This window comes from Petaurus breviceps, unplaced genomic scaffold (assembly GCF_028583685.1).
Source record: "Petaurus breviceps papuanus isolate PSGF00001 unplaced genomic scaffold, PetGlider_PUasm1.0 208, whole genome shotgun sequence".
Lineage (NCBI taxonomy): Eukaryota > Metazoa > Chordata > Mammalia > Diprotodontia > Petauridae > Petaurus > Petaurus breviceps.
Genome location: NW_027185852.1, coordinates 27,295,150 through 27,314,052, shown reverse-complemented (window position 1 = coordinate 27,314,052; position 18,903 = coordinate 27,295,150). Strand labels below are relative to the sequence as shown.

Here is an 18,903-nt window from a genome sequence, read left to right as displayed (position 1 = left end):
AGAGACAGAGAGAGAGAGGGAAGGAGAGAGGGAGAGAAAAGGAAAGAGAAAGAGTGAGAGGGTAAGAAAAAAAGAGACAGAGACAGGGACAGAAACAAGCAGGTATGCAGGCAGGCTGAAATAGACAGAAAAACATATCAAGAGAAAAAGAGAAGGACAGAGAGGCAACCCAAATGTCAGACAAGACCTGTAGAAAGATCCCCCATGCCCCTTACAGCTCTGTCCATGTGGCCTACTGCCCTATAGACTGTAAGCTCCTCTCCTGAGGCCTGGGATGGCTTGACTTTTGCCTCAAGGTCACTCCTTCCTAGCACAGAAGCAGGCATTTAATAGAACTTTAAAAATATGTTGACAGATTCATCTGAATCAGGGTCATAGTTTTAGAGCTGGAGAAGACCTTGCAGGCCTGTGGATCCAGCCTTCTCATTTATAGATGAAGAAACTGAGATCTCCCAAAGGGTAGATCACCTTCCCCAAGGTCACAAAGACAGTTATTGGCAGAGCTGGGATTGGATCAAGTTCACAGGGCCCAGCTCCCTGGCTCCCAATCCAAGGTTCTTTCCATGGTCTCTGAATCCCTGGCCCCCAGCAGGCTGCCCCTGATCTAGGGATAACTCAATCTTAACCAAGGCCAGAAGATTTTCTCTGTATTGGTTTCTGGAGCCTGTAGACTGGCTGTGAAACCCAAGGGAGATGACCCAGCATTAGGACACAGGGCCCAAAGGCCTACTCCTGTACCTAAGATATGACAGGGCAGCCAGGATGAGCCAAGGAGGGGCCTGGAGCCTCCGGAGCCTAGGCAGGACAGCAGGTGTGATGTGCAGAGAATTCCCTTTGCTCAGTGGGGCCCGTGCTCAGCCTCTCAGGACCTCACTGAGATATTCCCAAGCATCCCCAGCCAGAATGTGGCCCTAAGGCCTATATGCACAGACCCAGAGCACAGAGTTCTGACCTTGGGCTGAGCATCCTCAGAATGAGGCCTCCAGCAAGCAAGGCCCCCTCTCTTGGCCTCAGTTTCCTCATCTATAGAAGGAGGGGGTGGGACTAGGGAGCCTTCTGGTTCTAAACCCCCAGCATTTTTTCTGGAAGGGACCTTGGCACATCTGATTCCTCTTTCTGCCTTCACATAGACCCATTCCAATGCCACTCCAGGACAAGCTGTCCCCAGACAGAATGAGCCACCATAGGAAGTAATGAGATCTCTGTGTCTAGAAGTCCCAAGCACTAGCTGACCCCGAGGGAACTAAAGAAGTGGTTCTTCTACCACCCTAGAAATCAGACTGTCCAGCCCTGAGGACCCCCCAAAATTACCTTGTCCTTATTTTGTATGTACTTCTGTCTGTATGTAGTTACCTACCTGTACTTACCCCCCAATAAGCTCCTTGAGGGCAGCGACTTTATATCCTCTTTGTATCTTCCCCTTCCTAGGAGTGAGGGCAGGCCAGTGACCTCTGCTTTCCAGAGCCCACCTAGCTAAGGTCTTTGCCAGGGACTAGCCACCAGTGATGACTGCCACTTATACCAGGTAACCCTAGGTAGGTCACTCCCTTGCCTTGGCTGCCCCATCTATCAAAGGAGGGGTGGATTAGGTGACTCCCAAGGTCCCTTACAGCTCTGAATCTGTAGTCTCTTTCTCTAAGGTAGGAGGGGCAGCCTTCTGCACCTAAGGCATCTCCTCAAAGTCCAAGCCATCTACCACCACGATGCCAGGCTCCTCTTCCAGACCATCAGTTCTGCAAATCTAGGAAATGGTGGGAGTGGGAGCTCGGACTCTCTCCATGCTCCTGTGGACACAGCCAAGGCTGGACCAGCTGAGGGAGGAACCATACCCAAGGGAGACTTGAAGGCTTCATCTCTCAGTGATCCCTTGCACTGGCTCAAGTACACATACCCCTTCAGTCAACCAGCATTTACGAAGTCCCTACTGCGTCTACATGGTGCCGAGTGCTGGAGTGGGAAGAGCCTCGGCCTCAGTCAGAAAGCACGGGGCTCTGACTGCCTGGGGGACACTGGGCAAATGCCTTTGCCTCTCTGGGCCTCAGTTTCTTCCTCTGGTAAATGGCCACGCTGATAGTTCTACTTCCCATCTCCTGGGGCTGTCATCAGGAAAGTAAGCGCTTCTGATCCTTGACACCCCCAGAAAGCACATAGGTCATGGACCCCTCTGTCTTAGTTTGGCTACTAAAGTACTGGGCAGCTGGTCAAGTAGTCTTTCCCTATCTCTGAGCTTCAGTTTCCCTATCTGCAGAATGGGGTTTAGATTGGCTGTTGTGATTCTGTAAGATCTAAGGACAGAAACAGACAAGTGGGAGAGGGTATGAGGGAGCCCCTCCCCCCAAATCTAAAGGAATTCAGGGACAGAGAGCCCACAGGTGAGCAGCCCCACAGACAGAATCTGCTGGGGAACGAAGGCCACTCCAAGGGGGCAAGGGCCCACCCCACCCAAGGCCCTCATGGCCTCAGAGACCCTCCTGGGGTTTCCCCTGGATGCTTACATAGTAAGTGCTTAATAAATGTTTGACTATTTATTATTGACTGACTAGAGACAGGAGGGCACATTCCACCTCCTACGGAGAGAGAGACAGAGACATAGAGGAGTGAGAGAAGAGGGACATAGAAGGAATCTTTGCAGATTCTGAGATACAGAGAGAGGAAGAAAAACCAGGAGGGACAGAGAAGGAATCTTTGCAGATTCTGAGACACAGAGAGAGGAAGCAAAACAGGGAGGGACAGAGATATAGAGAGTGAGAGAGGAAGAAAGATAGAGAAAGACAGATGGGATGGGGAGACAGAGAAAAAGACTAAAAAAGACAGAGAAGTGGATGGAGGCAGAACCAGGAAACGGGAAGGAGAGCAGAAAGAATTCTGTATGTGGAGTCAAAGGATCTGAGTTTGAATCCCAGTCCTGCCACTTCCTACCTATGACCCTGGCAAAGTTCCTGCTCTGGTCTCAGTTTCCCCATTTGTAAGATGAAGGAGTTGCCTTGGATGGTCTGGGAAGTCTCCTCCAGCTCCAAACCAACCTTCAGAATTTCAGAGAAAGGTAAAAACTAAGGGACCCAAAAATAGACAAAGACAGAAAGAGAGAGTGAGTCCTGTGATTCTTGGTCATGTGATAACCTAGGCCAACCCCTCAGCTCCCACAGGCATCCTATATGGATGGATCCCTTTTAATGTCAACCTACCCTCCCTGCCATGAGACAAGACACTGACCCCATTAGCACTCCCCAAATAGAGAGGGTGGAAGCAGAGACCCAGCAGCGATTGTAACCGCTATTCCAAGAGATAACAGAAGGTAGTGAGTGCTCTATCCATAAGGCAAAGGCACAGACAGAGACGCAGAAACAGAGAGAGACAGAGACATGGAGACAGGAACAGAGATAATAAAGACACAGAGAGACAGAGAGACAGGCGGAGGTGGAGACAGTGAACAAGACAGAGACAAACAAGCCCATAGGTGAGAGAGACAGGCAGATAAAAGAGAGGGGGAGTGGGAGGAGGGAGGGCCTGAGTGGGGACCTGAGCCCAGGCTTCCCAGGGCTGGAATGGTCTGGGTCCCTGCAGGCAGAGAGGGAAGCACATTCTTGTTGGAGCCTTTCCTCCTTCTGCTTGCAGCCCCTGCCAGCCCAAACCGGCTCCCATGGCAAAGAGCTCCAGCTCAGATTGTCCTGGAAAAGCTTTCCTGGAATGTATAGGCCTAACGAGCCAATTCAGTAATTAATGGGGATGAAAGGGGGAGGGAGGCCTCGTTCCATTACAGATGTAATAATTGCCAGAGCCATTAGGAGGGGGGGCAGGGGGCTTTTGATCTCTGAGTTAGTGCTCAGAACATTTTCCAAGCCTGAGGTCTCAGGAAATCATAGAACCAGCAGTGTCAAAGCTGAGAAGGCTCTCAGAATCTAGAACAAAGAGTGTCAGAGCTGGGGGGTACCTGAGAACAGGGAATGGCAGAGATGGGAGGGGCCTTAGAACAGGGCATGTCAGATCTGGGAGGGGCCTTAGAACAGGGAATGTCAGAGCTGGAAGGGGCCTTAGAACAGGGAATATCAGAGCTGTTAAGGCCCTTAGAACAGGGAAGTCAGAGCTGAGAAGGACCCTATAAAATAGATTTTTCTGAGCTGAGCAGGCCTTTAGTGACCACCTCACCTAATGTTAGTTCAAGCCGTTAGGAAAAACAGTAAGCACAGAAACATACTGAGAATTAGCAACTCAGACCCAGGTCTCTGGATTCCCAGGCCTAAGCCCTGCCCACTACACCACACTGCTGAAATCCCCTTTATTTTCTCAGAAGCTTCTGAGTTCTGTCTTCCTCTTGCTTTGATGGGGACAGCACACCAGGCCAGCTGTCTGATTCCCCAGGAGATAGAGGCAGATAGACAGGGAGATACATATATACATCCTTCCTTAGATGCATAGATAGACAGGTATACAGACAGACATAGACACACATAGTACACACAGACATGCATTTTCTAAAGAGAAAGAAAACAAAACCCAAAGCAAAAGCAGAGGAGTGAGGAGGCCGGTGATCTGGCCTCCTGCTATGGGGTGTGCCCAGCGCTCTGCCTTCTCCCTCTCCGATGGGCATGTGCAGGGGTCATCCATCGATGCAGGAGAAGACAGGCCCAGGCTGGAAAGGAGGCCCTTTCTGGTCCTTCACAGGAGGCTGCTCCTCTGTCTTTGATTTTTCTTCCAGTACTTGAACAAGGGTTTGAACTCAAGTGCCCAGAGGTAGGCCCAGTGGTTCTGCCCAAAGTCCTCTGGCAGAGGGCAGGGATGGGGCATTCCCCACCCAGTGGGGTAGCTAAGGGAGGTGACTCAGTAACTCCAAGGAGTGGCTGGCCTCAGCCAGGCCTGGGGAATGGCCTCTCTGCATTGCAGACATGAGGAGCTCAGCCAGCACTGGGTAAATCCTGTCCCAAGTCCAAAGCCCAACCTGATACTCCTGACCCAAGTGGCCTGTTCCCCTTGGAGGCCCATGTTCTCCTCTAGGCATTCCTGCCAGAAGGAGCCTCAGGAGAGGGTGGCAGGGCTGAGAAAGGGTAGAAATAAAAGCCAGAGTTGACATCACTTGGTCTCTGGGAACATCCCTAAGGCCTCTCTGGAGATGCCAGGCTGTTAACCGTGGTAATCTCTCTGCCCAGGACCTCCCTGTCCCCAGCCCTGCCTGTAGGACCAGAGCCTGGTTCCAGGCCCCAGCTGCTGTTGTCAGTCTGGGGTTATCCCTTAGTCCTCGGCCCTGTAGGCCCCTCCTAAGACCAACTAAGTCAGTCAGTCCCTCAGTCAACAAACATTCAGGGCTTTCTATGTGCCCAGCACTGTGTTAAACTTTGGAAGTCTCCTATCGGATAAGCCACTGACCTGGAAAGTAGCAAATGAGAAACTGTTAGACCTGAAAGACTCAATCTAACCCCTTTATTTTGGAAAGGGAGAAACCAAGGTCTGGAGAAAAAGAGTCTTGGACAATGGCCACCTCATTCATTCATTCAACAAAGAGTTAAGCACCTGCTGGATAGAGAGCCCTGGGATGAGCCCTAAGAGAAAGGCAGCTTCGGTCAGATTCAGATTCTGGTCTCTAGGAGCTCAGTCCAGGTGGGGTTACCTGTAATGTCACTATAGGTAACGGATGGAATAGGATAGGCTACCCTAAATATGAGAGAGGTGCAAATCCAGGGCTCTGTGCTCAGTGGAGAAGGGTCTCTACTGGTGGCGGGGGGAGGATAAGACTAGATCAGGGAGGACTTTCAGAAAGAGGAGACATTTGAGCAGGGCTTTAAAGAATAGACAGGACTCACCATCCTACCCAAAGGATGGGAGGGCATTCCAGGCATAGAGAACAGTGTAAGCAAAGACTAAGAGGCAGGAGGGTGCAAGGTATGTTAGGAAAACAACAGAGAGACCCAGTCACGAGTGGTTGTGTTTGCAGAGTTGGAATGCTGCAAAGGGGCAGATGTAGGCCTCGCATCAGGAAAAACTTCCTAAAAATTAGAGAGATATCCCAAAATGGAATGGCCAGCTTTGGTAGGTAATGAGATCCCTGTTGCTAGAGGTCTTCCAATGAAGCTTGGCTGACCACTTAGCAGGGGTGAAATAGAGATTCTTGGTCAGGGATAGGTTTTAGTCTGAGGTCCCTCCTTAGCTGTGCAGATTCTGAGATTGTGTGGCTCAAACTCCCACTCCATTGTCATCTCTGAAGGTAACACTGAGTGCTCACCTGGGCTGGACCAGGACTGAACCCTCCTGTGATAGCAAGAGGGATAAGCTGGTGACTCCTTTCTGTTATGGTCCAATTAGATCCAGGATACAACTGTCAAAGACTAATCTGGTCTATTTTTCTACATTGTACAAAATCATGGAAGGAATCTTGTCATTCCCAGGCCCCTCTTCTCTTCCTCTATACATCCCCCATCAGAGAAGAAGTTGGGCGCATCCCCCCAAGATGAAGCAAGGTTGTGGGCAGAGTCCTTCTCCTTCCACGTGCAGCCATGCCCTCCTCTCTCCCCACCTTCCGCACATTTCAATTCTTGTGTTGAGACTGTCAGTCAGTCAGTCAAACATGCATTAAGCCCTTACTCTGTGCCCTGTGCTCAGCACTGGGTACTGAGACAGCAGCCAGTGTCCATCACTTGTCAAGTGCCCCCAAATCCTCTGCTTCTCTGATAATCTAACCTCTAGGCTCAAAAGGGAAAAGGTTTGAGAGTTAGGGATTAACAGCAGAAAGGGATTCATTCGGGAGTTCTGGATTTTCCCTAGGACCCCTGGCACATTTGCAATCTGATGTCTATTCTCTAAACCTCAGTTTCACAGGATCCAAACTCAGGGAAATGACGCACCAGTCAGAGCTGTCCCAACATTGAGTGGGCTGCCTCGAGGGTTTCTGAGTCCTCCCTCACAGGAGGGGCGAGATGAACCCTTATCAGGGCAGTATCGAGTGGACTAGGCCAGATGGGGCTGAAGTCTCCCCCATTCTGTGAGCAGTCAGGGGAAGCCTCACGGCAAGGGTAAGGTCTGGCCTGGGCTTTGAAGGACAGCCAAGCTAATGGACTGATGGAAGGAAGAGAAAGGGAGGGGATTCCCCGTCCAGACAAGCAGCCTCGTTTCATGGGCAACCTCTCTAAAGTGTTTGTAAAGACAAAAAGGAAGCCTTGAAAACAAGAGAAACCCCACAACAGGCTATGGTGGCCTCGGGCCCTGGGATGTGTGAAACGATAAATGTCACTTGGACAAATATTTGGAACTGTTTACAAAGGGGTCTATTAAATCCTTTGGAAAGTCAGGGCCTGGCCGAGAGTTTGATTTCCACAAGGCAGCCCCAGCATAAACAGCAGAAAGAAGGATGGGCAGCCTGACTACTCTGACATCTGGGAGCTTGGGGTAGATGGGGGAGGGAGGGAACTGGCAGGGGGCCAAGCCAAGTGGCTGGTCCAGGTGTTGGAGCAGCTCTGAGCCGATCCTCACCAACCTCGGAGGATGCGGCCCTAAGGGGTCCTCTGGACCTTTCACCCCGGGGACAACTGCCCCCCATAACCTCCTAGAGAGGGCAAGGAGAAGGAGAGTCCCTGGTGACTCTCTGGGCCTCCGAGTGGGCAGGGCATAGGGACCCTCATCTGCCCCTGGTCAGATGTTGGGGGTAGGGAGGGAGGCATGGACTGGCAAGGGAACTGGAGGAAGAAGGCAGAGAAGTCACAGGAGTGGGAATGAGGGGGGACACCTGTACTCCATTCTGGGTAGAAATCTCAGCTCCAATCTCCTTGAAACTGAACCATCTCAAGTGATGGGGAGCTCCTCACCAGTCAGTTTGCCCCACTTTGGGACAGCTCACAGGACTGAAAAGTTCTTCCTTATTTTTAGCCTAAATCTGGCTCCTTATAACTCTTTCTTCATATCGACTATCTCCCCTCCCCCAAACCCCAAACTATGTACACCTGGGTGCACACACATACACACAATGCACACACATGTACACAGTCTTCATTTCTGCATATATGTATGTGCACATATGTACGTGCAGACATGTTCACACTTACATACACACACTTTTGGTTTAGTCCTTTAGAGCCAAAAACAAGTCTAATCTCTCTTTCCTTCATATGACAAGCCTCCATCTACTCAATTACGGCCAACATGCTCCCTTGGAATCTCTTCCTCCCCAGTCTGAACATCCCCAATTCCTTCTACTTATCTTTTCACTTGTTCTAGAAGCCAGAGGGAGCCATTGAAGGGTCTAGAGCAAGGAGGCAACAGGGTCAGACCTGTGCCTTTAAAAATGATCTTGGCAGCTATGTAGAGGATGCATGGGAGAAAGGAGAAGCCGAAAGGAGAGAGGAGACCTGGGAGGGGATTGCAGGATGAGAGAGGGCGAGGCCTGGACTGGGGTGGGGGACGGAAAGAAGGGATGGGGACTGGAGATGGTGGGGAGGGAGAAACAAGAAGGTTTGAATGACCGGGTGCAGATGAGGGAACATGAGAGACCACGGCTAGAGCCGAAGATGGGGGGTCCCACCAAGGTGACCAGAAGAGTCGCTTCTGTTGAGACCTCCTGCCTTCTGGCCCTTTGCTGGGAGCTGGGAGAGGAGGTGCCATGGCGCCCAGTCAGAAACTTGTAGCACCCGAGGTCTTTGCTGAACCTGCACAAGGTCGCTCCCAGTCCAGGGAAGCTGGCATTTCTCCAGAGACACCAAACTAGAACTGAAGTCAGCAGCCAGCCTGGGGGGCTTGTTTTATTTAGGGAACAGCCAAGAGGGCTTGAGTTCAATCTCACAGTCAGGGTGAAGAAGAGAGACTGTGGGCTGTTGACCGCCACCTCTATTTACTTTGCTCTCATTCAAATCTGGTCGGAGCCGTCAGGCCCCAGTGAGCCTGGCCACCCCCTCTGAGTGCTGCGTTCCTCCCCAGGGCCCCACACATGGTTCTCGTTTGCTGCATTTAGCAGTTTTCATTTATCCTGCTCGATGCTAACAGGCTGACCTGCAAACAGAAGCTCTCGCCGGGTGCCCTGGAAGAAACCCAGGATCCTCCGAGAGGAAGGGGGAGGAGGGGGCAGTCAGTCCTAGACAGCTGGCTGCAGAAGGTCCTCCGGGTCAGAGGGCAGTCGTGGCTGATTCCAGCCAATGGCAACCCTGTGGAGTTGGAGATGATGGCCCAGGAGAGCCCGTTACTGCCCAGGAGAGCTGGTCGAGTAGCCAAGGAGGTTTAGGGGAGCTGGGAGTTGGGGCGTCTGCCCCAGGGGGAGAGAAGGCATTTGGTGGCTACATTCATTCAATTGACAAATATTCATTCACCGTTTCTTGTGTGCAGATTCCTGGACAAGGAATTAAGGTTTAGAATTCAAGGTTTAGATACCAGCTATTGCCCTCAAACTGAGCTATCCCAGGAGGGGGATCAGAACTCAATGGGGATGGCTGTGATACCCAAGCAGCTGATCAGAGAGGAGGAGAATCAGAGCTGGAGGAGGAGCGAAGCTTGCTGGGAGGAGCTGGGCTTTAACAGACAATACAGGATGAGGATGATGGAGGACATGTGCAAGTATGCAGATTTATATAACAACAGTCGGAAGGCAACTGTTGTTTGGAAACTGTCAAGCATGTTCTAAAGAAAAATTATTATTAAGCTACATTTAGAAAAATGCCCAACAGAGAACCCTGAGTCTGTCCTTCAGGCTAGAGGCACTGGGGAGCCACCAGAGATTCTGGAGTAAAGGAGTGACATGGCCAGACCCACATTCTATGAACATTGTATGTGGAGGACAGACTAGAGAAGGGAGAGGCCAGAGGCATGGAGACGTGTTAGCAAAAACTGGCTCCTACCAATTAGGGAGAGAAAGGGGTAGATGGGAGGGCTGCTCAGGAGGGAGGAAGGACCAGATCTGGCAGCTGACTAGAGGTAAGAGGGCAGGGGAAGGGAAGGGAGGTGTAAGGGGGAGGAAGAGGGAGCTGAGGAGGCTCCCTAAGATGGGGAGGGCTTGGGTCCTGAATCTTCAGCAGGGAGGATCTCCCAAAGCCACAGGAGAAGGCCCAGACCCCAAAGCTGGGCCTGGAACATGCTTGTATGGTCCTTGATGACTTCTGTCAGAGGCGATGGGCTGAGGCTGGGCTCTGGGAGAGTCCCTGCCTAAGCTTCCATCCCCACAGAACAAGGATAGCCCCAAGTCTTTACATAACCTCATTGCAGAGGAGAAAGGCAAATCCCTCCTTCAGAAAAAGCCTACCTCCGTGCTGTGCCTCTGTCCTCACTGGCACTGGACGCCATCCATCTCGTTAACTCTCTTTAAGGCATCATTTCCCCTCCAAGCTGCTGGCCTCAAGCCCCGAGCCCAGCCTCGGTCGGGGGCCATGGGTAGAAAAAGGCTGCTTGAGGTAATCCGGCATCCCCCCCCCCCCAACCCCAGTGAATGGCCTGGCCGATGCTTGGTTGGGGGTGGGGGGGACTTGCTTCCAAAGGCTCCAGAGCAGCCGCTGACCAAACAAGATGGCCCCCCCTACAACCTTCATTAAGACTGCACTGGGGGGAGCCCGGTAATCCCATCAATAGAGACAGCCAAGCTGGTCCGCCCAGCTCCTGGGGCCCAGCGGGAAGAGCTGGCCAGTGAAGGCAAACGCACTGAACTGAACAGCTTCTTCTGGGGAAGTGAGGCCAAGGCATGGGGGGGAGGACCAGGCTGTGGCTTTAGAGCTGGTCCTCGAGCCTAGCCCCTGAGCTTGAGAGAGGAAACTGGGTGAGGTTTGGAGAAAGAGGCTCAGTTACTTGTCCAAGACTGCACTGAGAGGTCAGCAGGCCCAGGCCCCCATTTTGTAGAGGAGGCGAGGGTCCAGCCCCTCATGGATCAGAGGAAAGGTTTCAACTTTTCCCAAGGTCCCACAGGTTTTAAGTGGCAAGGCCTGAATATGAATCCAGGGCCCTTGATTCTAATTCCCATCCACTTTCCACCAAATCATAGAATACAGTGTCAGAACCAGACGGACCTTGGAGGCCATCGGGATTAATCTCCCCCTTTCAAGGATGAGGAAAACTAAGACCCAGAGATGTCAAGTGACTTCTCCAAAGTCACCCAGGCAGTGAGTAGCATGGCCAATACCTGAATCCCACCCTCTACCTAGGCTTTTGGTCTACCTGCAAACAGGTCACATGAGATCAGAGAACCCCAGAGGCAGTGAGGACCCAAGAGGAGGTCACCACCAAAAGACCTGAACACAAACCCAGCCATGCCACTCCTTGGCTGGGTGACCCAGAGCAAACCTCTCCTTCTCTGGGTGCCCTCCTCTTCCAATGAAAAGCTTCTGAAGTCTGGCATTAGGGTAGTTCACTGAGCCTTTGTGAATGGGACTCCTTCAAGTAACTGCCTCCAGACTTACAAAGCACTTACCCCATGAGCATCCTGTAAAGTAGGTAATAAAAGTATCCTTATCCCCATTTTACAGATGGGGAAACTGAGGTCCAAAGAGGGTAAACGCTTAAAAAGCAGAGTTTAGAATTAAAGGGGCAGAATGATGCAATGAACCTGAGTTCAAATTTGGTCTCAGACACTTAACACTTGCCAGCTGTGTGACCTTGGGCAAGTCACTTAACCCCAATTGCCCTGCCTTCCCCCCTCCAAAAAGGAAAAATAAAAGATACTAAATTGAAAATCCCAGACCTGGGTTCAAATCCTGTTTCTGCTAGTTAACTAACTGTGTGACCTTGGGTAAGTCCCTTAACCCCAGTTTCGATAAAATGAAGGGATTAGACTGGAGCAGAGGTTTGTCATGGACCCCTTTGGCAGTTTGGAGAAGCCCACCTACTGAGAAGGGGCTCAGAATTAGATTTTTAAATCACCAAATGAAATCCAGCAGGAAACCAAGCCTACCAAATTCCACTAGCAAAATGCAGTTATCCCTTCCACACCACCAGAGTCAGGGGAGTGGGGACCCCCACAATCTGGAAAATCTGCATGAAAGCTTTTGTTCCTCCCTTCTCACCAGAGAAGAAGTCTGAATTTTCCTTTTTTTTTATGGGGTGTTTGGATTGATATTCTACAACACTACATATGTGTGTATATATATGATGCATTTCTGAGTTTCTGAACTTTTCCTGTGTTATCTGCTGGCCTTGTGTGTCATCTGTGGCTTCCGCAGAACTCCTCCCAAATTTCCTATTTAATTTCTTATGCCAACCCATGATATAGTAAAATCATGATGGGAAAAGTAGCAGTGTGGAAGGGAAAGATTTATCGCTCCTTCCCGGACCCCAGGTGAAGGAGTCTCTGAGGGGCCCTTCTGATCTTGGTCTGGTCTCTCTCTGCCAAACTGCCCTGCCTCCCAAAGTCATGAACTCTAAGCTGCATTCTGAGTCTAAGGATCTGTCCTGAGACCCTCTGAGGGTGGGGGGAAGGAGAGGTGAGCCAGGTCAGTCATTCAGGGCTCCAGGAAATCCTCCTGTTTTCCACCAGATCTCAGGAGTGGTTCTCAAAGCCTGAGGATCAGGAAAAAGCCGGCTGGTCAAACATGAACGGGGCTGACGCCCGGCCCCGGCTGCCTGTGCATCAGGTGGGAGGACAGAGATAAAAAGCTGTGTAGGGGATAATATTTAGAAATAAGCTTGGCAATGGGAATGTAAGCAGCTCCATGGACAGACAAGTGTGACTGTCCCTGGCCCTGCCTGGGGGAAAAGGACATGGGAGCTGGCCCTGCTTCTTTCTTGGTAAAAACACGTGGGGCTTGGTCTTCAGCAAGACCCATTGCACAGAAGAGAAAACTGAGGTCCAGAGAAGGAAAAGTGCTTGGGTAATAACATATAATAACAATAATAGCAAGTCTTCCTATAGCACTTTAAGGTTTGGGGACCCCCCCCCGTGTACATTATTGTACTTGATACTCCAGACAATAGAGAGCTAGGTGGGGCCACAGTGTATGGAGCAGCCCACCTGGAGTCAGGAAGGCTCATCTTCCTGAGTTCAAATCTGGCCTCAGAAACTTACTAACTGTGTGACCCTGGGTAAGTCACTTCACCCTGTCTGCCTCAGTTTCCTCATCTGTAAAATGAACTGGAGAAGGAAACGGCAAACCATTCCAGTGTCTTTGTCAAGAAAATCCCAAATGAGGTCATGAGAAGTAGGACACAATTGACTAAACAAAACTCACAACAACCCTGGGTAGTAGCTGTATAGATATATCTCTATCTATGCAGATAATATAGATTATCTCCACTCACAGAGGAGTAAACTGAAGATGGTAGTGGTTAGGTGACTTGCCCAGGGTCATGAAGCTAGTTAGTATATGTTGCCAGGTTCTGAACCCAGGTCTTTCTGACTTCCTTCTCCATTATGCTGACTAGCTGTCCAGAAGCTGGAGACTAGGACCAGCAGACCTGGGTTCAAATCCTGCTTTGGATTCTTAGTATATGTGTAATCTAATGGCAGTCACTTAGCCTTCAAGGGACTATGTATCCTCCCTGTAAAATGAAGATGTTGGTGTAGGTGGTCTCTGAGGTCCATTGCAATCAATCAATAAACAATTATTAAACACCTACTGTGTTCCGGACACTATGTGAGATGCTAGGGAGCCAGTCTATAGGTCTCTGATGAGGAAACTGCACAGTGGACAAGGAGCTCGGGATGGTTCTAGGCCCCGAGGTGGGAGCCAGTCCAGGGGGAACTCTGGTGAAGGTACTAGGTTGGCCTGGGGCCCTGGCCTGGCCACCAGGAGCCCTCTCGGTGCACCCATCCACCAAGGGGAGCCAAGCTCTCTTTGCCCCACCATCCCCCGTGGGTAACCGAGGAGAGAGGAGAACAGCTCAGGACACACTGGGGCTTTAACTGCTGAAATGAAGACTGAGTGAGTGGGTCAGTCACCAAGCATTTCTTAAACATTTCCTATGTGCGGGCACCATGGTAAGAACCAAGCACACAGAGACAAAGCCCCCAAAGTCTCTGACCTCAAGGAGCTTTCGTTCTACTAAGGGAGAAAACATGTATATGCATACAAGTGTATAGGATATATGATGGCATGAGAAAGCAATAATAGTCAGGAGAACCAGGAAATGGAAAGAAATCATGAATGAAATCAAAAGGATTTCCTGAGTGCTTACTTCAGTACTGGGGAGACTGCTTAGAGATGTCTGAGATCTCCCACCCTAATTTTACAGAGGAGGAAACTGAGGCATGGAGAGGTCGCACAGTTAGTAAGTAACAGAACTGGATTCAAACCTGGGTCCTCAGACAGTCTGATTACTGTGAGTTCATTGCCAACTCCCAAATGTGCTTGTGCGCCATTCACTGGGGCAGAATGTGAGAGGGTGGGAAAGCAAGAAGTGGGATGTGGGCCACCTCTGGGAAAAGCCCAGCTCTAAGCCCAGACAGAGGGGCCCACTCTACCAGTGCCTGTGTTCATGGATTTAGGGCAGGACAATGAGCCAGAGTTTCCATTCTCCCCCTCCCCTCCACTCCCCACTGGACTACACTTCACTCCCTCCACTCAACAGATCACCACACAGACTCCAGGGACTCCCAGCCAGGGAGGAGTTGAGTTTCTTCCAGAGGCCACCTCACAGGCTATCCCACCAGACTACCAAGGGCCCCAATGAGAACAGAGCGAGGAGTCCAGTCTCTGAAAACATCAGAGCCAGGAGGGACTTTGGAGTGTGGCACAGAACATCGGGACTGGGACAGATCTGACCCAGATCAGACAACACCAGAGCTGGGAACCAAGACAGACACCAACTAAACCAATGCCTTCATTTCATTGATGTGGAAACTGAGGCTGAGATGAAAAATGCCTTTTCCAAAGTCAAACCAGAGATATAATGAATCATAAAATGGCAGATTATTGAGTTCAACCCCCTGAGTTTATAGAGAAGGAAACCGGGTCCCAAAGAAGGGAAGCTAAGGCTTCTGACTCCAAGTCTGAAATCTAGAGACCAAAATAAGTCTCCCACCCTCATGACCACATCTCTTAGAAGCAGACTATCTGAGCTCGAGAAAACATGATCCTCGAGCCAAACCCTTTCTTTTCCAGGAAAAGGAAGGTATGGTCCAGAAAAAGAGAGTAACAAGCTACAGATCACAGTGTGGAGTAGGCAGCTCCACAGACCCCTCCTCCCGCAAAGCGGCAAGGGTCACTCAGCCAACTCTCCAAGCCCAGAGATGCAGGGGAGGGATTTTACCTGCAGTCCCCCCCCCCCCCCCACACACACACACAAACACACACCTGGTGAGCCAGCCAGGGGAGACAGAGCTGAGTGGGGCTCAAATCCAGAGCAATGGTGACCCACTCCCAAGCACTCCCGGACTTTCCCAATGCCCTGACCCAAATGATTTCTTGGGCATCAAACCACAGTATGCACCAGGTCCCTTAATTTTCTCCATTTCCACATTTCTACATGAACTCCTTTATTTGATTCACATAGAAGGCCTGCAAGGGAAGTCAGGTGGGTTTCATAGCTACTACTTGATGGATGGGTAAACTGAGACTTGCCCAGAGCACCAAGCTTTTTACTAGCAGAGGTGAGACATCATAGAATCATAAAAACAAGAAATCTCCAATTTACAGTGAATCCCTAAATGATTGATGGACCAATCATTTTATCAGAGAAAACAGAATGGGGAGGGACTTGGCCACCATGAAGTAGTACTCGAGGTAGTACTGGAACCCAGGTATTGTGCTCATAGATAAATCAAATAAAACAATGTATGAAGTACCCACTGTGGGTAAGGAATGAGGGCTACCTAGATGAAATTAAAACAGTCCCTGCCCTCAAGGAACTTTTGATCATTTAGGAAGGTGATGCATATATATATATATAAAACTATACAACCTTGGCGGGGGACTCTTTCATTTTTGTCTGTGTTCCTCCATTGCCCAGGACAGCAATTTGCACACAGTAGGTGATAATGGATGGATGGAAGGGTGGATGGATGGATGGATGGATGGATGGATGGATGGATGGATGGATGGATGGATGGAAGGGTGGATGGATGGATGGATGGACGGATGGATGGATGGATGGATGGATGGATGGATGGATGGATGGATGGATGGATGGATGGATGGATGGATGGATGGATGGATGGATCCCAGCACCCTTGGCAATAAGGCCTCTCTCAGAACTTCTAGGCTTCCTTTGTCTGCTCACCAGTCCCTGACAAAGGCAGGAATCCTACAAGAAGTCTAATTTCTCAGTAAATATTCCCTAAAAGGTCAAAATAGTGTGGCTTCTTTGGGACTTGAAGGAGAGAAAAGGAAGTTGGGGCAAGGTGTGTCAGCAGTGAGAAAGAAGCAGGAGGCAGGGAGAGAGAAAAGCAGGAAAAAAGGGAGAAGAGGAAAAGCAAAAGTCGCCTCGTTTGGGTTTATTCTGGAAGCCGAGCCCACAGACAGAGGACGATCTCTGGGCTGGAGCCCATGGGACGAAGCTACAAGGAGTGAGTGGCCAGTCTTGCCTCAGGCTAAGGAGTGGGGTCATTCTCTGCTCTCCAGGAGGGAAACATGTGCCTTTCCCCCTCCAGAACCAAGAACCGGAGCCCTTTTTAAAGAAGCTATTTTAAGACGGGTTTTTCCCACCCCCCAAAAATATTTTGCAATAACAGTAAAGCAGAGAGCAAAGTAAAAATAAAAGTATCTGATGCACTTAGCAGATATTTTGGGGACAATAATGCATCACAGATGTGCACATCAAACCATGCACACATACGGGGCTGCGGGCACGTGTGCGCACGCACACTCACACATACGCACACTCACACACATGTGCACACACATGCACACTCACATACATACACACATGCACGCACACTCACACACACTCATGCACATGCACACACACTCACGCGTACTTACATACATACTCACACACACTCACATACATATACACACACGTGCATGAAGGATTTCACATTCCTGCCTCTCTCCAGACGCTTCACTGGCTGGCCAGCCACACACACACCCAGGGCCAGTAATTGCTTCTTCCTGACTTGGCCTCACATCAGCCTCTGAGGATGGAGGGCAGATTTCAGCACCTCTCTCCAGAATGATAACAGGACAAATTGGCCCGGGCGGATCCTTTCACAGGTGGTGAAGGCTTCAAAGATTAGAGAGCTGAAAGCTTGTCTGGTTCGGGGTGCCTGCGCCTCCTGGCTCCTGCAGCATAAGCAGGGACCCAGGGGCTAGAAAGGGCTGCCTGGTGAGCTAGAGGAGGCGTGACCAGGGGTCTGCGCAGCTCTGCCACAAAGGCCATCTCTGCCCTCCATAAAGTCACTCTTCCCCTCTCCCAGTCTTCTCCTCTGTCAAATGAGGGGAGTGGATGTAATATCTGAGGGCCCTCCCAGCTCATACATTGTGCATTCTACTATACTAGGAGTGTCTCCCATCTCTGACCTTCCCTGTTCTCTGTTCTAAGGGCCCTTCCAACTCTGACCTTCCCTTCTTTCTGTTCCAAGTGACCCCCATCCCTGACCTTCCCTGTTCTCTGTTCTAAGGGCCCTCCCAGTTCTGACCTTCTCTGTTCTCAGTTCTAAGGGCTTTCCCAGTTCTGACCTTCCCTGTTCTCTGTTCTAAGGGCTTTCCAGTTCTGACCTTCATACCTACACACAACTGAGTCTGCTTCCAAGGAGGCCACTTGAAGCCTGGAGCCACTTCATGGAAGAATTCTCTCTGTTTCTGGGACTTTAGAATCAGCCCTTCCCCTTCTATGATGGGGAACAGGGATCTCTCATAGACAAGGTGTCCCAAACAGGTCAAGACTTCTCTCTGGGAAACCTCTCGTTCCCTCCCCCCCCACCATGTGGCCCCCAAGCCAGAAAAAAGGTAGAGAGCTAACCGTATGGGACAGAATCCAAATGTCCATCCGAGGGTCAGAGGACTCACAGCTGAGCAGGTCCTTGGAGACCATCATATCCATCACCTTTTAAACTAGATGAGGCCCAGAGAGGGAAAGAAACTGTCCTAAGGTCACACAGCTCTTGAGCAACAGAACTGACTGGATGAACCCACATCCTCTGACTCTCAAGCCATTTCCACAATGTTGAAAACAACCATCAGGGCCAAGGATGCCTGGAGGAAGCAGAACTAAGTGAACCTGGAGAAGGCAAAATATTTTCCACCTAAGAAGCATGCCAGAGCCAAAGACAGCCCAGAATCGGCCTGGGGTGACCCACCTCTGCTGGCCTGACGTGGCCCTCACCACAGGCTCCAGCTGGGGGCAGTCGGTCATGCAGGACAAAGTCGCCTTTCATTTGGCCGAGCAAATTAATCTGTCCTTTTCACTTCCCCAGGGAAAACACTGCATTTTTCTCTGGGACAACAAAAGCCTGAGTTCCCCCAGGAGGGATCACTTTCCTCCCCTGTTTCCCTGGTTAAAAGCTTGTAACCTCCCCGCCAGGGCCCAGCCCTTCTGGCAGATCAGGGCCTTGCCCCAGATTCAGCAGACTTTCTGTGTTATCATTACCAGGCCAGACTGCACTGAGGTGCGGGGGCCCTGCTCACCCCAGGAGGGCCCTATGCCCTCTGCCCAGCTCTGCAGGGGCTGCTCCCAGGGCAAAGGTGGGGTTGAAGGGCTTCCTTCCCCAAACAATTGACCTCTGCCCACCGGAGAAACAAGGGGGTAGAGAAAGGAACAAGACATTGCCCACTTAGGGCTACAGGGCCTTTAAATGGGCCTCTCAGGACTTTGCTGTGCTGTTGGCCTCACCTTCCCTTTGTTGGGTTCAGAAATCAAAAGTGGGCTCCTGAGCTCACACATTTTTTCCACTCTTCTCTCAGAATCATTAACCCAGAAATGCTGGTTGCTGTCTCCTTCTCCTTTAGCCACTATGGTAAAGGCTACTCCAGGACAACTTGGGGCCCCCAACTATTGGATAAGAGTAATCTACAGACAGCTAATGTGCCCCAGGGCTCTGAAGCCCCATCCAGCACCCCTAGCCTCAACCTGGGCTTACAT

The 18,903-nt window shown here is 50.7% G+C and overlaps 1 protein-coding gene across 1 annotated transcript in view; it reads right to left on the bottom strand.

Moving 5' to 3' along the window:
- Positions 1–18,903, bottom strand: part of LOC138165364 (metalloprotease TIKI2-like) — a 235,966-nt gene that overhangs the window by 212,232 nt on the left and 4,831 nt on the right. The window lies entirely within an intron of this gene.